The sequence below is a fragment of the Symphalangus syndactylus genome, chromosome 2 (genome assembly GCF_028878055.3).
Source record: "Symphalangus syndactylus isolate Jambi chromosome 2, NHGRI_mSymSyn1-v2.1_pri, whole genome shotgun sequence".
NCBI classification, from domain to species: Eukaryota; Metazoa; Chordata; class Mammalia; order Primates; family Hylobatidae; genus Symphalangus; species Symphalangus syndactylus.
The window spans coordinates 55,282,234-55,299,781 of record NC_072424.2 but is presented as its reverse complement, the minus strand read 5'-3'; the positions used below and the strand labels follow the sequence as shown (position 1 = coordinate 55,299,781).

General features: G+C 34.7%; 1 long non-coding RNA gene across 1 annotated transcript in view; it reads left to right on the top strand.

The window, feature by feature from the left end:
• The window catches only part of LOC134735808 (uncharacterized), an 88,513-nt gene extending 83,594 nt beyond the window's left edge, over positions 1-4,919 (top strand). The window contains exon 3 of the long non-coding RNA XR_010119314.1: positions 4,890-4,919. This is a non-coding gene — a long non-coding RNA (uncharacterized lncRNA). The remainder of the gene's footprint in view (positions 1-4,889) is intronic.
• Positions 4,920-17,548: the final 12,629 nt, after the last annotated feature.

Genomic DNA, 17,548 nt, shown 5'->3' with positions numbered 1-17,548 from the left:
GCGCCTCTGCCCGGCCACCCACCGTCTGGGAAGTGAGGAGCGCCTCTGCCCGGCCGCCCCGTCTGGGAAGTGAGGAGTGCCCCTACCCGGCCGCCCCGTCTGGGAAGTGAGCAGCGCCTCTGCCCGGCCGCCCCGTCCGGGAAGAAGTGAGGAGCGCCTCTGCCCGGCCGCCCCATCCGGGAAGAAGTGAGGAGCGCCTCTGCCCGGCCGCCCTGTCTGGGAAGAAGTGAGGAGCGCCTCTGCCCGGGCGCCCCGTCCGGGAAGAAGTGAAGAGCGCCTCTGCCCGGCCGCCCCGACCGGGAAGAAGTGAGGAGCGCCTCTGCCCGGCCGCCCCGTCCGGGAAGAAGTGAGGAGCGCCTCTGCCCGGCCGCCCCGTCTGGGAAGTGAGGAGCGCCTCTGCCCGGCCGCCCCGTCCGGGAAGAAATGAGGAGCACCTCTGCCCGGGCGCCCCATCCGGGAAGAAGTGAGGAGCGCCTCTGCACAGCCACCCATCGTCTGGGAAGTGAGGAGCGCCTCTGCCCGGCCGCCCCGTCTGGGAGGTGAGGAGCGCCTCTGCCCGGCCACCCATCGTCTGGGAGGTGAGGAGCGCCTCTGCCCGGCCACCCATCATCTGGAAAGTGAGGAGCGCCTCTGCCCGGCTGCCCCATCTGGGAAGTGAGGAGTGCCTCTGCCCGGACACCCATCGTCTGGGAGATGAGGAGCACCTCTGCCCGGCCGCCCATCGTCTGGGAAGTGAGGAGCGCCTCTGCCCGGCCACCCATCGTCTGGGAAGTGAGGAGCGCCTCTGCCTGGCCACCTATCGTCTGGGAAGAAGTGAGGAGCGTCTCTGCCTGGCCGCCCCGTCTGGGAAGTGAGGAGCCCCTCTGCCCGGCCGCCCCGTGTCTGGGTAGAAGTGAGGAGCTCCTCTGCCTGGCCGCTCCGTCTGGGAGGTCTACCATGGAGACCAGAAGCAATGTGGGGGCTGGACGTGGTGGCTCACGCCTGTGGTCCCCGCACTCTAGGGGGCGAGGCGGGTTGATCACTTCGGACTAGGAGTTCGAGACCAGTCTGGCCAACTTGGCGAAACATGAAGAATACAACAGACAAACCAACCAACCAACTCAATGACAACAAAACAGGTCTACCCTGGAGTCATACTCTAATTTTTTCTATTTTCCTCCCTTTCTGATCCTTTATCCCACTTTCTTTTTCTTCCTCTTCCTTCTCCCTCTTCTTTGTCAAATAGAGGACTGAGTTATTATCACTGATCCATATAAAGTCCCTCTCTCATTTATTTTAACTCCCACCCCCATTTCTATTCCCCGACTTCCCATGTGCAACCTTCCTAATATGTTTGATACGCATCTTTTTGTTTGTATGTATTTTTAGAAAATGTTTATTGTTTTTGTATGCAAAAAAATTAATAAAAAAAAAAATAAATAAAAAATAAAATGATCTCTAATTGTTGTTGCTGCCACATAATAGAATGCTTAGAGGCCGGGCGCAGTGGTTCATGCTTGTAATCCCAGCACTTTGGGAGGCCGAGGCGGGTGGATCACGAGGTCGGGAGATCGAGACCACACGGTAAAACCCCGTCTCTACTAAAAATACCAAAAAATTAGCCGGGCGTGGTGGCGGGCGCCTGTAGTCCCAGCTACTCGGAGAGGCTGAGGCAGGAGAATGGCGTGAACCCGGGAGGCGGAGCTTGCAGTGAGCCGAGATTGCGCCACTGCACTCCAGCCTGGGCGACAGAGCGAGACTCCGTCTCAAAAAAAAAAAAAAAAAAAATGCTTAGAATTCTATTTTATGGCACTAAAATAGAATGGAATGTACTATGGAAAATGTTCTTTTCTTGTTTTCCAGAATTAGCTAGTACAACACAAAATTGAATTTAAAGACATAGACAGTACTTGACATTCTGAAGAGAGTTCATTCATGGGGGGACATCCTCTTTCGGACATATGAAATGTACCCTAACTGGCTCTAACCATCAGTATCCTTGTGGGTTTCAGTTAAATAATAGCCAAAATAATATTTTCTCTAATTTTGATCCAATCGAATTTATTATTTTCACCATTACTAATTGATTTTGGCTAGGAGAATGCATTTTGTTATATTTAATTTTTTAATTTCCTCTTCACTAGAGATGGAAATTAGGAATAGCTACCAAATTTTATTGTGTGATTTGTCAGCATCCAGAAGTAAATGGTTTTATGTATACTTTAATTTGTTTATTTAAAAATTCATGTTGATATATTTCCCTAATTGACCAAGTCTTACCCTGCTAGAATAAACATTACTTGATCATAATGCATATTTCAAAAGGTATTTAAATTTAATTTATTTAATTATGTTTTCTTTAGATTTATTGTATCTAAGACAGTTTTGATCAATGTATAATTTTTAGATGTTTTGTATAATATGTAATATAATTTGATTTTTACATATGCTCAAAAAAGAATATTTTCTATATCAATAGATGAAAAAATAAAGGGTGTTAATTATAGCAATAATTTTTACATTAGAAATAAAGAGGTCTTGAGGTGCAATATTACATTACTCTAAAGAAGGAACTATGTATTTAAAACATGTTATGGCTGACTTGTGTTCCCCATCCTAAATTTTTTTTAGGTTGAGGTACTAACTTTTAGTAGCTGAGAATATTATTGTATTTGGAGATAGAGTGTTTAAAGCAGTAATTAAGTTTAAATGAGGTCATCAGAGTGGGATCTAATCCAATATAACTAGTTTCCTAATAAAATGAAAGATTAGGACACACAAAAGGAAGACCTTATGAAGGAACAGGTAGAGAACAAAGATCTACACAAAAACCAAAATGAGAGTCCTCAGAGAAAAACCAACCTTGCTGACACTTTTTTCTCTGACTTCTACTGTCCAGAATTATGAAAAAATAAATTTTGTTGTTGAAGCCACTCAGTGGCTTTGTTGCAGCAACCCTGGTAAACTAATACAATATAATATCTATTTATTTAATGAGATGTAGATACAGCCATGTCTCCTGGAAATGTTTGGTTTATTTTTGAAGAAAATATTTTATATTAGAATAAAGATCAGGGTTACATAAAAATAAATGTATCACAGGAAACCCTAGCAAAGCTATAAGCAGTGTTCACTTTTGTAATAATGTGCCTACTTTAATGGTTTTCTTTTGGATTCTCTGAGTATTTTAGACAAACAAAAACGTGCTGAAAATCATACTCAACACATAAGCTGTAATAACGTTATCTTAACTCCACGTGCTGAATGCTGAACCCCAACTTGCCGAGACTCAATTGGAAATAAACACAGTTCGGTAAACTAAAGACTTTCAATATCCTCACCACATTTTGGTAGAAAAGTAAGGCAAGAGTATGTTCATCTTTTGTGAAGAATGCTTGTTATTTCTTTGTCGTGTTTTCCTTTGCTTTTTCATTGAAAATGTCACCAACCCATTTTTCTCCCACAAATGGGCCATACTTGCTAAGCTGAACCTGTACAGTTACCTCTATGTAACTGTTCTTAATGTCCTCTACATACTGCCAAGACAATGGCTTTTTATTTCTCAAAGTAGCAATTTAGACGAAGGGAATATATCACATGGGGGATACGAAACCACAAGTGAGAAGCCCTGGTTTCTAGAGTTAGCTTTTTATAACCACTCGCTCAGGACTTGGTTCCTTTAAGAAAATCATTGAATTATCTCTTGAGCCTGTCTTATGATTTACTTTCTTTAGGAGACAAAAGATAATCACAGTTTGGAAAATATGGATTATACTTTGAAAACTGTAATAACAATTCAGGAAAGATGTCTGTAGCTAATACGAAAGATAACAAGTGTAAGCTTATATTGTTGCTTACATTTTTTACAGAATGTAGGGCAAAGATCTTGTCTTTTATATCTTGTCTTCTTAACTGAATTTTACACAGTGGTTTGCACATTGTAATTGCCCAATAAATATTTACAGAATGAAATTGAAAATTTTATCACTTAAATGGTTCTTCTTGACACATTCTGGCCAGTGGTGAGTTTAAGTAACTGAACATTACCTTGAGTATAAAAGTTGTACATGGCATTTCAACCTTAAAATCAATTTGACTTTAGATATTCTTTCTAGAATTGTGTTAACATTGTAACTTCTTTATTAGCAATTCATCATATGACATTTATGAAGGATTATGTTGATCATCTAAAGGAAACTGAATCAGAAATTACCCATTCTCTGAACCAGAATGATTGGAGTTTATTGTTTTAATCCTGTCAAGCCGTATAGAACTTATTCTTAAACAATAAAAAAGCTTAAAATGTGTTTAGATCTTATGTTCAATTAAACCTCAAAAGCTACTGAAAACATAGCTTATGACTTGGTTGTTCAGACGTAAGTGGAAGATATTAAATAGTGATAATTTAGCAAGGTGTGTAATTCTATGCATGCATATTTATTTTGTTTTTTATGGAACTGACTTCTAGAATTTGATATATACATTTAAGTTTAAATAAACATTTATCAATCTAAAATAGATAAAGTGTTTAGATATTTCTATTTTGAATTTCTGTACTAATTTTCACTAAGAAAAAGAGCTGTTCTATCTTACGTGCTCTAATAAAATTAAATAATGAGATCTAAAAACTGGCATTAATTTTTATCTATCCTGTCAATGATTCTCAACTAGTAGGAGGGGCTTATTCAAGATCATCTCATCAAAATAATGTAAAGGGACTTTTTTCCCCTTTAAATTGTACAAAGATAGTTAGTTATATCTTTTCTCCAATCCACCAGGGAAAAAATGAAACAGGTAAATTGTTGCAAACCGAATCTTGTCTCAAAAGCCTCCAGTACTTAAAACAGAGCATTTCTTTGGGGCTACTCATTCTTTTTTGTATACTTCAACCTCTTTTTTCTCTCAACCAGCTCCCTCCACATAAGTATCTCACGTTCGGCAAAATATGATCCCAGTCTGATTCTTCATTATGACCCATCTGGTTACCCACAGCTCACTCCGGAGGGTAAGTCTTTCCGTGTTGCTCAATTTAAATTATCCATAGGTAGAATTTGGTGGTCTTGTCTTCTTACATGTCATAGGTTATTAGAATATCTATGGATTATTTGCCTCATGGCTAGGTCTTTATCTAGAGAGAGGTTTATATGGCACAAGGACTGCCTTTTCAAGGGGCTTGGGACAGGGTACATGCCACAAAGTACATCTTTTGCAATTAAAGCATATTGTGTTTGATCAGCAAACATTTATGGAGTGCCTAACACATATAATAAGATCTACTTGGTAATAAGTAAACAAAAGGTGTAATATAAAGGTCTCCACTGTAAGAATGTAGCATAATTAGGAGGACTGAATGCATGCATAAAAAATGGATCCATATATGCCATATATATATACGTGTGTGTCACACACACATATATACACACATAATGTGGTGCCTAAGGGATTACATATTTGTATTAGGAAGTAAAATAATATGTCATTATGGACAATTTGTGTTCAGGGAAGACATACTTCAAGTAATATGACAACTTACACTTTATTAATCAAAAGTAATTTTTGAATCATTTTTCTTCAAATATGTCTTCCCTGTCCACTAAATCGTTCTATTATAAAGAGAAAATACATGTGTGTTCACTGCAGCACACAATATTGCTACTCACAATAGCAAAGACATGGAATCAACCTAAATGCCCATTTTTTTTGGCTGAATACTATTTCACTTTTTCTATAGTACCTTCTATACATTTCTAGCATGCCTCTTTGAGTTTTATTAGTTTATATTAATTAATTTATTAAGAGAATGCTCCTAGGGATATTATGTGATATTCGCACACCAGAACTAATTATCTAAAATAAACCAGTGATTTCCAAAGGATTTTTATTTTATGCTACCAAGAGGAATTCTAGAAAAGTGCAGAAGATGTTACAGAAAAAGTGAAATACTATGCAGCCATAAAAAAGAACAATATCACGTCCTTTGCAGGGACATGGATAGAACTAGAGACCATTATCCTTAGCAAACTAACAGAAGAAAAGAAAACCAAATACCACATGTTCTCACATGTAAGTGGGAGCTAAATAATGAGAAGACATGAACACATAGAGGGGAATGACATGCACTGGGACATATCAGAGGGTGGAGGGTGAGCGGAGAGAGAAGAGCAGGAAAAATAACTAATGGGTATGAGGCTTAATACCTAGATGATGAAATAATCTGTACAACAAACCCCCATGACACTAGTTTACCTATGTAACAAACCTGCACTTGTATCCCTGAACTTAAAAGTGTTAAAAATCAACAACAGCAGCAACAACAACAAAGTGGTTTAACTATTTGATTCACAGTGGTTGATGGAGCAAAGACTTTGACCAGTCTCTCAAATGAATCATTTTCCTAGAGGACTCCCATTTCTCTATCTCATATAACATTCTAGTGAATTGTTTACTTAAACTGTAATATAATTTTGTACTTATGGGTTTTTAAATTTTCTATCAGTATCTTTTACTTCTTAAAAAGGAATATACACGTGCTTCTTGTTAGTTCTCATAACAACCAGCAGAGCACTATGAAACCCAAGTTTGCATGCAGTGAAAATTTAAGTATTTTCTGACTTGCTCAATTTACCCTGGATACAAAAAACTGCCCTTAAAACATATAAAGCTTGAAAAAATGTATTTTATCTTTACATTTTCAAAATATACTTACCTATACAATATATATAACACACTAACATAAAAGTTTAATTACTTATAATAAATCTAACATCACATAAGGAATATATCTATCAGTTTGTTGTGTCAATGTATGTGTCCAATTTCCAATCACCTGACCAAAATTTGTTGCATAAGCTTTCCACAAAGAATATTTCCTCAAGTTGTAAATGCAAAGCATTTTAAGAAATATGAGATGTACCTAATTTTGTGATATTTAATAAGTCACATTTGAAAAATGAGAAGTAACAACATGCATGTTTTCCAGCTTGAGAGGAGCCTTTTTTGTGTTACCAATTTTATGAACTATGTTTGATTAATAAAGTCATTTTTTGTTTCTCTATTCCAGTTTTAAAAGGACATAATGCATATAAAGATGTTTTTGTTATTCTTTCAATGTTGCCAATTTAATGATATCATTGTTTATTTAGCTTTGAAAAGCACTTTTTCCTTAAAATAAATATTGAAATATGAAATGCTGATGTCACTATATAGCAAAAAATGAGGCACAGCAGATCTGGGAAGCAGTCCAAAGTGCTTCAAAGTGACTTTTGTGCCAAGCTAAGGCTTTTTACCTAAAGCCATCAGTTTCTGGAGAAGAAAAAAAAATCATCTTTAAAGATGATTCAGGTACATTATGAAATGATTAAACACTTATGCATACAATTTTATATGCCACTGCAGTTTTACCATAACCAAAAAAATAATCCCAACACTCTCTGAATGGGCAGGGATTCAGGGCCTCCTTTGGATAATTTGCAAATTCTCACAGAGCATATCCCCTGCCCTGCACTCGTTTTCTTGTAGCTAGGATCACATCAACCACATAAAGCAGTGAAAAAAATCAAGGCAAAAAGCATTAAAAACAGAGAGGCTTGTTTGTTAGTCAGTGTGGGGGAATCAATTGGCAAACGTTAAACAATGAAATTATGGAGTGGAAGTTAATCATTCTTAAATTAAGACCGGTACATACTGAAGTCCAGCTGGCAGCAATCACTGACAATACCTATTTAATCTGATTATGCTTTTAAGAAAATTACTCACAAATGGTACAGATTTCAAACTGCAAGATAGAAATCACAGAACAAACAAGGTTAATTGTATCTATCGCTGAATGTACATGCATGCAATAAATCTAATTACATTCACAATATATTGAGTAGCTTTTAGCTCTTGTGTCCACTTCTTTTCTCCGATTTACACTGATTTTATTTTGGTAGAGATATTTTTATTCACTTGACAGATCAAACATCTACTTTATCAATTCCCTTAGCAAATTTCCCTTTTAAGAGTTTGCAGTCCCTTAGGATCTTCAGAGCTGTCAATAACTATACCATCTTTGTGAGTTTTCTGTGATACTGTCTCTCTACCTGCAAGCTCCTTAAGCCTATTACTTCTCTAGTGAAATTGAAATGCTCAGTGATTCTTGACTTGCAGGTAGGATTAGGAATATCTCTCAGTATTGGCACCAAATGTTATAATTGTGCACTGGTAACAGAAAACCAATAAAAGTTGAATCATGCTTTAAGGATTTGCTAAGTGAAGTGAGCACTTATAAAAAAAATGGTGTGAAAAATATATTTCCTAACCTTGCCACTAAAATGAAGTGCCCATGGATAAATATTGTTTTGGCAAATATCATGCCTCAAGGCATTGCTGGAGAATAAAGAATTGTATTTACACAGAACAGGCGTCCCCAGAGTGGTGTAATCAATATCACTGAGCAGTTTTGGCTTGCAGGACAGTGGCTAATTCCCACAAAACATCAGCCACAAGTGGATGGCACCCAGATTCTGTGGTCAAAGGAAATCAGTAGGATTTCACATAGAGAAACTGAATAAAAAGACTCTGAATCATGATCAAGGTTACAATAATACGAAACTGTGCCCTGGAATATACCAGCAGGGCTATTAACAGAGGAGTAAGCAAAGTTAGAAGCTAGAAAGAATGAGAATTGGATGGTGTTGTGTAATAAACAGGTAAAGTGGAGCTCTTCAGAATGAATATTATGATTTGTAGAGAAGGTAGTGTTGGCTAATGAATAGGTCTAGAATGGCATCGTCAGCTTAAAACAAACATGGAGAATATCCAGTCAAAGAGCTAAAAACTGGAAGATCCATAAATAGTTGAAATTTTTAAATACATTTCAGGCTGTTCAACTACTTGTGAAATCACATTGGTGAAGAAATGAAAGCAGAGAAAAATTTACCAGAGATAAGTAAGGTTCTTCATAAGGAGTGCCAAAAGTGTACTAAATGAGGGATCGTTAACTAGTAAGAAAGATAGGACTTGGGCATTTAAAAATTATCCGAGTCATTGGCCGGGAGCGGTGGCTCACGTCTGTAATCCCAGCACTTTGGGAGGCCGGGGCGGGCGGATCACGAGGTCAGGATATCAAGACCATCCTGGCTAACACGGTGAAACCCCATCTCTACTAAAAATACAAAAAAATTAGCCAGGCGTGATGGCGGGAGCCTGTAGTCCCAGCTACTCGGGAGGCTGAGGCAGGAGAATGGTGTGAACCCGGGAGGCGAAGCTTGCAGTGAGCGGAGATCGCGCCACTGCACTCCAGCCTGGGCGACACAGCGAGGTTCCGTCTCACAAACAAACAACCAAAAATTATCCGAGTAATTAAGGGACTCAATTTCATTTTGATGGCCCTCTAAAAAAGATGGGTTGAAAGAAAGGCAAGGTAAGGCAATACAACTTTGCTTAACAGAAAATATAACATAGTTAACAATTCTTAGAGAAAAGTTATTTTAACAGTGCAGGGAGTTCCAGAGTTTCCACTTATTCTCTGATGAAGCCACATGTCAGTAACCCTGGTCCTCTCATCCATATTTTACTGTAGGCATTGCCCAGTAGTAGTATAAGGCTGTAGAGAAAACAAAAACAAAAACAAAAACCTCCTACAGCTACCTAAATAAACCAGAGCTTTTTTTTTATTTGCATGTGAATATTTGCATATGAAGAAACATTAAAAAATTACTAAACATTTTTAGAAATCAAAAAAAAAGTGGATCAAGATGAATCAATAGAACAGCTGGATTTGATATCCATAAAGCAAGATTGGGATGCTATAAGAAAGAAGCAATTTAGAAACTATTTTCATGGAATAAAGTATGGAAATTAAAACAATTAGTATTAAGATGAATAATCCATTAATGAGCTAAATAATAGAATATGATAAAGATGAAAAAAGAATGTAAGTTCTGTTAAAATGATGTCTGGAATATAATGTTCAGAAAATTTAACAATACATAAAGTGTTGGAGGAGGTATATAGGAGGTGAAATATTGTAACTGACAGTTTTGGAGATTTGAAGAATAGCTAACAATTATTTCATCCCCCTACTCTTGTTATTTGTGTACAAATATGCATTTGTGTATCTGATAGGGATATAACATATATAGCTATATTCAATAGCTGTATAGTATCTACCAGCTACATCATAACATATTCAATCTTTCCAATTTAATGGGCATTCGAGTTGTTTCTAGTTTCTCTTCTTATTTTTTCATTTACAAATTAACATCTCGTGAATGTCTGCATGCAGGTATTGATTCAGCTTGTGCTTGTATCGTTTCAAGCTAGGCTTCCAAAAGTTTGAGGTAGGAATAAATGACATTGCATTTATATATAATTTAAATAAATATTGCCAGATTACCCTTTGAAAATGTTTTATTACCTGCTATGTCAATAGAGCTGGATGTCATCAATACTTCTGTTTTTAATTGTTGAAGATTTAAAAGGAAGGAAAATTAATCGCCATTGTATTTCATACACAATCAAAGGCATTTTGTTTGATTTCCCTTTCTAAAATAGTGTGGAAATATGTTTTTTTCCTTATTTACTGACATTTTACCTTTCTTTTGCCTACTCTATTTATAAAGTTTGCTCACTTTTTCTTTATATTTTTATTTTTCTTTATCATTTTGTAATGATAATTGTTCGTAATGAAAACTTGTATTATGTGTGAGCAAATGTGTGTTTAAAGCCTTTTACAGAAGGACGCAAATAGATATATCCTGTCTTTCGAGTATTTTTTAACATTTTATGGTATATTTTTATCAGTAGCACTTTCTCTAAGAAGTATGTTTGGAATCTCATTCATATAAAAATTTCAAACAAATTTTAATTTGAGCAGTTTTTTTCCTTATACAGATTGTCTAATAAATTCAGAGAAAATCTTATTTGGTGGTTTGGTCATATATTTAGTGATAGCTCTAAAGAGAAGTATACACATTTATCTCTCATTCAACAAATTCTCAAAAACCCCAAGCGTTTATAATATCTTGAATTCTCAAAGGGAAAGAAACAAAACATTTAATCCAAAATTCAAATGCCTATATAAATAAATTCTTGCAAGAAGAAAAAGACACTTATGCATCAAAATCAGGCATGCATTCTTGTTTTTCTAGTCTATATTTCTAGGAGTGAAGTTAGCAGGAGATAAAGCTCTATTATCAGCACACTTTTTTTATTTGTGAGAGAGTTGAAATATTAAACTGAATATTTTTAGTCTTTTTAGGAGTCTCATCATCCTTTTGTTTCTATTTAAAAGTGACTTATTTTGCCACAAGATAAATGTTTTAAGTACTGCAGAATGTTTAGGAACATATTCTGGCAAACCACTTTAAATTACAAAGCTAGCCAAGGCAAATTTGAATGCTTGACAGGTTTTAAAATAATACATCTTTTTTAAAAATATATTTTGACACCTGATCTAGAGCATTGGTTTTCAGAATAGAGTCCACACATCAACAATAGTAGCAACACCTGAGAACTCTGCAAAAATGCAAATTCTCAAAAACATACTAGGTGTACTGAATAAAAAACTTGAGGTGAGCCATCAATCTGTAATTTATTAAATCTTCCAGGTGATTCTCACATACTTTAATTTTTAAGAACCACTGCTCTATACTTCTTAGGGGTCCTCTGTTGGCCTGGCACTCAGATATTTTGCATAGGTATGTATTTATAATGCATATTTACTATAAGTAGCATAGTATTTGGCTTGGCCTGCTACACACTGAGGGGTGTTAGTTAACAAGAGAAATATACTTCTCACTGTTCTAGACATCGGGAAGTCTGAGATTTTGATGTGAGCATTGCCAAGTTCTGGAAAGAGTCCACTTGCTGGCTTACAGACTGTGGCCTTCTTGCACTATCTCACATCGTGGAGAGAGTGAAAGCTAGCTCTCCAGTCTCATCTTATAAGGCACTTATTCCATCAAAAGCCCCCCCCATCACTACCTAATCCTAATTACCTCATGTAAACCTAATAAGCCCAAAAGTCCTATTTCTAAATATCATCACATTGGATGTTAGGGCTTCAACCTATGAATTTTTGGGGAAAACAAACATTCAACCCATAACATACTTAATTTACATGACCATGTGTAATTTTATTATAATATCTGGTGCAGCATAAGTAATGAGTTAAAAAAACAATTGAAAGAAGGACTAATAAAGCAGCTAATGGATGAGTATTGGAAAAATACAGTGTGAGTTAAAAATAAATAACAGATTTTTATATATTTAAAAATGATTAATGAATATTCCAAGTGTTTATTTTCTAATATTTAAGGATACTTAAATCATTAACATTTTCCTTTATTTCTAATGTTTATGCAAGTGACAGTCAGACTCTGATTCTACTTCTCCCTATTCCACATATCATGTCCCGGCTTTCCATGTGTGGTCTTTTGCATGTTTGTAAAAATTAAGAAATCGCCAAAGTTTTTAACCTGTATGCTTCAATTTTTTAAAAATATATAAATAAAAATGTAATAACTTCCTTACAGAGTTGTTGGAAAGTTTAGAGGAAGTCATATAATTCATTAGGATTCATGGAAGAGCTACACTTTATGCTAAGCAGGACAGGATGTAGTGGAGAGGTATAATTGAACAAACAAATGCAAGACCCCAATTACTATATCAATACTTTTTCATAAAAATTTCTCAAAATGGCTTTCAAAGCCCTATTGGAAGCAATTACTTAATCTAACTACATAATATTAAATATGTTATATATTAAGTATGTTTCAGAGAAACAAAAAGTGCTATGAAGCTATAAACCATCACATAATAAGAAATAACTAGAAATATTCAGTAAGAAAATTATAAATTATGAAAAAACATTATAGCAGATTTTATGTTATGCAAAACATGTGAAAACATAATTTATAAAATATAGTTATTTTTACATCATTTAAATATATTTTAATCTATTTTTAAATCAAATATGTCTTTATTACTTGGCCATGAGAATAGTATCTGGCATATGATGGACATTAATTGTTGAATTCAGGAATAAACCAGACTTAAACATGCCATTATTGACTGATCCTATCCACTTGTGTGTTAAAGGCATTTCAAACTTTACATACCCAAGATAGAATTATGTATTTCTGACACCCTCATATGTGTTTCTGCATGAATATGTCACATTTTAATAAATGGCACAACTAACTAGTTACTAAAGGCAAAACCAAAGAGGTCATGCTTATGATGGAGAAACTTTTACCAGATTAACCTATGTCAAGAAAAACTACAAAAGCTAGATAACAACAAAAAACAGCAGCAACATATATATTCTAGTAAATGGATAGCATCAGAGATAGCCGTGACATTGTTTATTAATATTTTGGAGAAGAAAATGACATTTCACTGAGGTGAGATCCCCATGCTGCAAGACACTTTTCCAAGTTCTACATTATCGGTGCTGGAGGCTGAAAAGGGTACCCATTAAGAGCCAGAATAGCCAGAATAATTTTTAATTATGTCATAATTCTGAGGAGACAGAATTTGAAGGTAATAAGTACCAGGCCAACAAACACTAAGAAGTAAACATTTTGGAGAGAAAAATAGTATTGAAGACAGGATGAAAATCTGCACCAGTTTTTCTACTTGAGATATCTGAGGTATTTCACCTGCAATATAAAGGAGGGCTAAGAAGCCAAGAAAAAAATTGGTTTATGATAACCTCAGTGGAGCTTTCATCAGTCCTAAATAAAACTGGAGGGAAAATATAGTTTAAGGCCTACCAAGAAGGATTTCTGGTGAATATATTAAGCTTCCAGATGGAAAGCTTAAAAGGCTATACCTTGGGGTTGGGGACTAAATAGAGGTTTATTAGGCCTCACAGACTTTGAAAGTATCCTGTAGTAAACTCTGTTGCTGAAGGAATTGAGAAATCTCAAAATCAATATGGCTGCCAGAACACAAGGTTTATATTCTCTGTGTTAATTTGTTTTCCAGATCCTCTTCAAATTTTCATATATATCCATATTTTTAAAAAATCAAAATTAAGAAATAACCATAACATATAAATATGTACAAATTAGTTCCAGACATTTGTCTTATATTACTGAACTTCTAAAATACTTGTGAGTAATAAGTTCAAAAACATTGATAGGATGATTGATTTAAGTAGAACTAGAATATTTTTAAAACTCATACTGAAATTTTGAGACAGAAAATTATAATTATTAAAGAATATGACAAAGGGACTTGATAGCAGATTGGACACAAAAATATAATTAATGAACTGGAAAACAGGTTATTAATCATGTCAAAGTACACAAGGAAAAACAGATGGAAAAGTATATAAAATACATCAAAGAGCATATGAAATGTATGAGGAAAAATGCATAATAAAATGTTATGCAATTGAAGTTCAGCAAGAGAGGGAGAGGAAGAAATACAGCAAAAGATACTTTTGAAGATATCACAACCAAAAAATATTCCAAAATTATGAAATACATCATTAAATTTCACATTTCAAGGTAAATTTTTAGTATCAGTCAAAAAGACATGTTGGCAACAAAAAGTAAGACCTACTCTATTTACTCTCTATTGAAACAATGGAAGACAAAAGACCATGGATTCATATCTTTACATGCTTAAAATAAAATATCATCAATCCATACTCAGTGAAAATATACTTAAAAGTAAAACAATAATACATACAAACCAAAAATTAAGAGAATTCATTTTCGGCAGACCTGCAGTGGAAGAAGTAAGTTAGTCAGGTGGAAAAAAAAATGATCCCATATGGAAGTAAAGAAAGACAGAAAGGAATTACCAGCAATCAAAATGTTAAATATGGCTGGGCGCAGTGGCTCACGCCTATAATCCCACCACTTTGGGAGGCTGAAGCTGGCAGATCACGAGGTCAGGAGAGACCATCCTGGATAACACAGTGAAACCCCGTATCTACTAAAAATACAAAAAATTAGCTGCACATGGTGGCGGGCACCTGTGGTCCCTGCTACTCCGGAGGCTGAGGCAGGAGAATGGCGTGAACCCGGGAGGCGGAGCTTGCAGTGAGCCGAGATGGCACCACTGCACTCTAGCCTGGGCGATAGAGCGAGACTCTGTCTCAAAAAAAAAAAGGTTAAATATACAGGTAAATCTAAATTGTATTTGACCAAACACATAATTACATCATGTGCATCACTAAGACATATAATTAAATCTGTAACATGAGTCATACAATGATACAATGTGATGGATGGAGTTAAAGTGTTCAATGGTTCTGGTTTATCTAAGGTACAGTATAATAAAATTAATCATTTATGGTAGATTCCATTAAGTCAAATAATAATTCTATAATCGTATTTAACTAAGAAACTAACAGAGAAAAATTGAATAATATTTCAAATATTTTGTATAATCCAAAATAATATAGGAAATAAGAGATAAACATAGAATAGGTGAAATAAGCAGGAAATAAAAAGTAAAATGGTAAGGCTTACTCCGGATATTTTAGTAATTACATTAAAGTAAGCTAATCTAATTAATAGTCAAAAATTGCCAAATGAAATTAAAAAACAAAATCCTCAAATATGATTTAATGATATGTAAATCGATATGAGAACACAGACAATATAAAGAAAAAATGACGAAGAAGATATATCACGAATATACAACGAAAAGAACGAAAAGAATACTAAGGCAAGACAAACATGATTATTAGAAATAAATATATTTTACAATGGCCAAATAGTTTATAAAAAGTAAACATTATGTAACCAATAATATAATATGAATAATACATGTATATAATAAAATTAAAATTGACAAAATTTAAGAAATAGAAAAACTTGTAGTCATTTGAATATTTTAGTAAAAATTTGACAGTATGATTTGAGAATTTATAGGTAAAAGTAAAAGCCAAGAGTAGTGAAGACAGTTTTGAATGCAAAGAAGCAGCTTAGGTGATATACAATACCAGATATAAATATTTGTTATAGAATTGTAATAAATTAGAAATTTGTACAGGCACAGAAAGTAGACCAAAGACACAGAATTAAGTATAGAAATAGAACTTAAAAATTAGCACTAAATTAACCACAACATTGAAACACCATTTTAATGAGGAAAGAAATGATTTTGAGTAAATTATAGATTTAATACATATATATGCATTATATATCTTATGCATCAAAACATGCATAAAAATAAATTTCAGCGTATAAAACAAAAATTATTTAGAAGAAAATAGAGGAGAATATCTTCATGATCTAAGATAGGCAAAGTTTTCTGGAACAAGATATAAAACTCTAATCATACCTTATAACACTGGTAAACTGTGCTATATTAAGTTTAAGGCTTTTAAGTCATTAAAAGACATCATCAAAGATTGAAAAAGCAAGCCATAGATTATAAGTAGATTTATAGAAAGAAAAAATAATATAGATCTAAATTATAGATCTAGTTTATATAACAAAGGACTCATGACCCACATTAAACAGATTAGAAAAAGACAAACAACCTAACTTAAAAATGTGCAAAATTTAAACAGCGGAAGGATATTTAAATAGGCAAAAAGCTTCTAAAAATCTTCACAACCTCATTAATTGTTTATAGTAGGAAACTCTTTACAAATCCTCATGGCCCTGTGTAATAAATCAATTAATAGGAGTCAGGGCTTGGCTTTGGAATCTGATGACCCTGATCCCAAAACCCAGGTCCATGTGAAGGCAAACCTACAAGGAAATAGAGGGCTCTCAGCCATCTATATGATCACACCATATGCTTTCAGACTTTCCTCACTCATTCCCAATAAATATGTGCTTGCTGAATGTGCAAAAAAAAAAAAAAAAAGAAATAAAATATAAATTAAAATTATGAAAAGATAACACTACACACCTGCCAAAATGTCTAAAATTAACAACCCATAACACCAACTGTTGACATGGATGTGAAGCAACAGTAACTCTCATCAGCCAGTAGGAGTCATACAATATAATAAAAAAAATTTTGAATTACCAAAGGTGAAAACATGCACTTTTTATTATCCAGAAATTTTAAATCTATGTATATACTCCAAAGAAATGCATACCTTATACATCAAAAGACACACACAATTATATTAAAATAGAAACTGAAATAGCCCAAATATTCATAAATAATAAAATGGATACATAAAATTTGGTATTTATACAATGAAATATCAAACGGTAATGGGAACAAACTACTGTTTGTCATAAAAATGGGTAAATTTTGTAAACATAATGTTTACCAAAATGATCAAGTACCCACAAAAATAATGCATGTGAGATAATTTATATTACATATAAATTCAAAAAATGTAAAGCTAATGTATGGTAAGAAATCAGAATAGTGCATAGTTTAGGTATGTAGATTCATGAGAATGAAAAGGCATTGTTGCTCTTTATTTGGCGGTGTTTATCTGGACATATTCACATATTTACAATTCTCAAGTTTTATGTTTGGTTATATACCTTGTAGGTGTTTATTTTTTTAAGTTTATTTTAAAAATTCCAAGAAATTCCATTATAATTATATTCAAATCCAGTGTATGTCACTAGGACCGTTAACTCATCAT